This window comes from Frankliniella occidentalis, unplaced genomic scaffold, assembly GCF_000697945.3.
Source record: "Frankliniella occidentalis isolate FOCC.00 unplaced genomic scaffold, Focc_3.1 Scaffold16, whole genome shotgun sequence".
Lineage (NCBI taxonomy): Eukaryota > Metazoa > Arthropoda > Insecta > Thysanoptera > Thripidae > Frankliniella > Frankliniella occidentalis.
In genome coordinates, this window is record NW_026267146.1 from 1569658 (window position 1) to 1574642 (window position 4985).

Here is a 4985-nt window from a genome sequence, read left to right on the forward strand (position 1 = left end):
TCCCTCCCTTGCTCCTGCGCCTCCCCCGCCGCCCGCCTCCCTCTCGCGCTGCAGATCGCGTATAATTGGTCGATTACTAACTGTCATTGTTGTGGAATGCGAACCAATTAGGTGACTGACTGTATCCCCAAGCCGAAGAGCGCGCATGCGCGCCTGAAGACCGCTCTCGTCTGTGCGTGTATGTGTGTTGTGTTTGTGTGTGTGTGTCTGTGTGTGTGCGTGTGTGTGTGTGTGCGACAGAGACAGAGGGAACGCTTTGGGCGGCGTGCAGCGAGGCATCGACAAAGACGGCGACGTTATGGCTACATGGCATGGCTCATTGGCTCATTTGCATTCCACATTGTAGACTTTAGTCCGGATGATTTTTCCCTGCCTTCTCCTCCTTCCTCGGTCCTCCTGGTCGGGCTGCACCGACTTGCTCCTCGAGGGCTCATTTTGATGTTACGCTGGAGGTGATGCTGGAGGTGATGCTTGAGGTGACGTTGAAGGTGATGCTGGAGGTGATGCTGTAGGTGACGATGGACGTGACGCTGAAGGTGACGCTGGGGTGATGGTGGAGAGGTGATGGTGGGGGTGACGCTGGAGGTGATGCTGGAGGTGACGCTGGAGATGACGCTGGAGGTGACGCTGTAGGTGACGATGGACGTGACGCTGAAGGTGACGCTGGGGTGATGGTGGAGAGGTGATGGTGGGGGTGACGCTGGAGGCGACACTGGCTACTTGTCCTTTTGAGGAGGTGGACGGGCACAAGGTGAGTACTTACAATCGGCGCTGGTCGGGCCGCGCGCGGGTAGGGCGGTGCGCAGCTCGCTGCCGGTGCTGGTGCGGCGGCTGCGGCGGCGCGAACCGAACGTATCCCGCGCCGCGCGCAGCCGAAATTTACATACGGAACCCATAAACCGCCGCAGCAATCTGGTTTAGGACATGGTTTTGTTTCTCGGGGGGTATTAACGAGGGCTGAATATGGCGACCCATAACGAAAATGATAAATGCCTCCTCGGTCTCCTCCCTGATCCCCTCCCCCGCCCTGCCCCTCGTCCGCACCCGTTCTCACGCTACCGGCTTGTATTTTCGGCCCCGGTTGTGTTCCCGGCCCGGGGCCCGGGGTCCGCCCCGACGTGGAGGTGCAAATACCGGCCGCCCCCCCGGGAGGCGCGCCGCGCCGCCCCACCGCGCCCCGCCGAACACGGGGCTGGCTCCAGCCGAGGCTCCAGCAGCAGCACTCCAGGTTTTATTCTAATCCGACCCGGGGGAGGCTGGTGGCCGTGGCGGTGCTGCTGGGCGATGTACCTCGCGTCCCACCTCCGGCACCTGCTGCTGCTGGTGGTCCCCCCGTCGAGAGGGTGACCCTCCGCCCCTTCTATCTCCCCACGATTGAACAAAATCAAATCTCCCTCCTCCTCTGCTCCTCCTCCTTCTCCCCCTCCTCCCCCTCCTCCCGCTGCTCCTCCTGACATCCCCTAATTGAAGCCGAGTTCACACTTGGCGGTGCGCCGTGGGAGAGTGCGTGCCTCCGTGCGCGCGGTTCAGCGTACCGTGCAGCCGCCCACCTGGGCCGCCGTGCCGTGCCGCCGGTGCCAGACCGGAACTAAACGCTCCGATGATGTGGGGGGAGGGAGGTAACCGGCTGCGCTCCTATATGATGCCATGCCATCTCCTGGGTTCAAATCCCATCACCGCCTGTCATTTTCGCCTCGCTGTTGATTTAGCCGGCGCCGTGGCGTGGCGTGGCGTGGCGTGCAGTCGTCCTGGACCAGTTTCTATGTTCTCTGGCCCCATTGACCCCGCCACGCCCCGCCACACCCCGGCCGGCCGGTGGCAACCGGGCTCGATGATGCATGAGGTCCTCCACTCCTGCTGCCCGGCCGGCTCGGCTAGACTCTACTCGGATTTGGAACTATGAATGAGTGAACAGCTCCGGGGCCGGCCGGGTCCCGGGGGGTCCTCTTCTCGCCTCGCCCCGCGCCGCTCCGCTCCGAGTGAATACGTGAGCCCAGATAGGGCGGTAATGGGCAGCGCGATAGAAAGGTGCCAGCCTGTCCATTCAACCGGCCCCGAGCAGTAGTATTGTGTCCCGGAAACCTGACGAGTTTTATTGGGCCGGTATATACTGCTCCAAATATTGGGCGCCGCTCGATTTTTACCAACGTTATTTGTTTTTAGTAGTGGGTAAAATCAAGGTGGAGGCAGGGGGGGAGGGGTAATTAAAATTAATAAGGGTGATGGTTGTGGTAGGGGGGTCCATTTTCCTGCCTGCTTTCCTTTCCTTTTGTGTAAGCAGTGCGGGGGCGAGGCGGGCGTTTCATTTAAAAACATCATAACATCACGCACTAGTTGTCCCCCTCCCCCCCTACCCCCGCGCGGACGCAGCGGACCACGCAAAGTGTGAGAACGGAGAGATAGAGCGCGAGATGTGATTCCGATGGGGTGGCGGTGGCCGCGGGAGCGAGACGGGACGCGACGAGCACGCACTCCTTGTGGGAGGAAGGGAAGAACGATGCGATGAGCGTCTTGAAGGTGCCGGTCGAGAAGGGGCGGGGGCATGTGGCCATATGGCGCTGCCCTCTGTATGGGCCGGCCGGTGCCGGTGGCCACCGAGCTGGAACTAAGGAAACCGAAGGAAACTCCCAGGCTTGCCTCGGCTGCGGCTCCCGGCGGCGGTGCTCTGGGCGGTGCGGTGCATGTGCGTCTCTTTCCGGTGACCTCAGTACAATGGCCCGGCCGCAACCACCATGGTGCGTATGACGTGCGTGCGCGGGCGGGGCGGGGCGGGGCGTTCGTGTAAGAGAAGAAGAGTATAACCGAACGCGTCCGTCCTCTTACCGCCGCATGTGTGTGCCCCACCCCCCATCTTACCTTTGACTGTCCAGTCGAAATTCGCGGCCTTCCCGCGGAGGCGGAGGTACGGAACACCCCCTCGGCCAGCGCTGCGGTATGGCGGTGCAGGGTGCAGGTCGCGAGGGGGTGGGCGGCGGCGCACCTGTCGCGGCCTCGGGAGACACATTGCCCCGCCTTGCGTGGTTCCGGTGCATCCGGACGCCCCGGCGCACATGGCCCGGCCGGCGGGACAGGCCGCGACCAACCGTCAACCCTGCCTTGCCACGCTGACCGGGATTGTCTCGTTATTATTACTGCCTTTCTGAAATGATAATCAGGGAAAAATTGAGCGTGTTGCATCCGAGCTGCACGACCCCGCGGGGCGCGGCGGCGTGGTTCGAATAGAGGCTCTCTGCTCTCTTCCTCCGGTTATCTTTCTCTCTCACACACTCTCACGCAAGTCCCTACCTCTCTCGCTCTCGCACTAGACCACTAGACGCCCCTCGGCTGCCCCGCGCCCCGGTAGGGCGCATGTCGAGAGGGGAGCGGCGTGCGGCTCCTCGCGGGACTCCTCCTCCTCTTCCTCCTCCCCCTCCTCCTGCTCCTGCTCCTTCCTCCGCTCCCGCAACGAGACCGTGAAATCCCAAATCCCCTTCCCCCATGAGTCCCATGAGCCGTGCAGAATCGCGAGCGACTAACAACAAAAGTAAAGCGCCAGAGCGCGCCGCCGGTGGGGTAATGCCCGACTGCTGGCGGCAGCGCAATTACCATGCTCTCCGTGCTGTACGCGGCGTGCTTGTGTGTGCGCGTGTGTGTGTGTGTGTGTGTGTGTGTATGTGTGTGTGTGTGTGCGTGTGTGTGTGTGATAGAGGGAGAGAGAGAGAGAGGAGAGTGTGTGTTTGTGTTTGATCCACAGCGTCCAGTAGCACGTAAGCCCCCTTCATGATGTGAACCAATCCTGACCCGAAATGACCATGCTGCGCTCCGTAAGACACACGGCCTTGTTTTTAACTAAATACAAAAACAAAACACATACAAACAAAAGGGGGGAGGGGAGGAAACGGACGGCTTTTTTGGCCGCTGCTCGCATTGCTTTCCTCCTCCTGACGCGCGCGGTGCGCCTGTCCGTCCGTCCCGCCGCCGCCGCGGCTGCAGCAGCACAGAGGCTGCTATGCGAGGGGAGAGCCCGTACTTAGCCCTGTTTAATTATCAGGAAGCCAAAAGAAAGGAGCTGGATGCTGTCGGGGGATAAGCCCCGTGTGCGGTACCATATCAGCGGCGGGGCGTGGCGCGGCGTGGCGGGGCGCGCCGGCGCTTGACAGTTTGATTCCGGGGCTACTCTCTCGAGTGCAGGGGCCGCCCTGCCTCCGCTGCGTGTGCTCCGGGCGCTGCTCCACCTCCCTTTCCCTTCTCCACCTCCACGCCCCTGGTTCACGCCCCCGCCCGCGGCTGCATAGGAGGCGCGGTGCGTCCTGGCTGGGCATTCCCCCGCACATGAAGGTAGCAGTTTAGAGGACCGCGTCGTCCGGGGGTTGCCAGTTCCGCGCGCGAGAGAGTCTGCGACTAAACAGCTAAGTTTGTTTTTGAAAAAAATGCACAAAAATTGTGTCCATATGTGATCACTTTAGTTTATTTTCCTTTTAAAGTGCCTACTCATTTTCAATGGATTTCTTTTGAAGATGTGTATTACCCCTTACCCTGCCGAAAAGCCTGCTCCTCCACCGCGAAATGCACAACTACTTGCCATTAGAGTCCTCAGGACTATACTTGCTATTAGAGTCCTCAGGACTCTACTTGCCATTCATTAGAGTCCTCAGGACTCTACTTGCGATTAGAGTCCTCAGGACTCTACTTGCGATTAGAGTCCTCAGGACTCTACTTGCCATACGCCGCCGTTCGGCCCCCTCTCAGCTCCTGGCAGCATCACAAGGCGGCGTTGCTGTCAGTGTCAGTACACACACACACACACACACACACACACACACAAGCACACACACACAGCGCGCGCAGGACGCTCCTCCGCCCGAGACAGTTTAAATTACAGAATCGTGCCTCCCTCTGGTAGCAAATCGCTCCCGTTTCGGTGGCTGCCACCACCACCACGACCGCATGCCCCCTGGTGCACTCCAAGCCTGCCGCCGTGGCTGCCCCCGCCCGGCCCTGCCTGC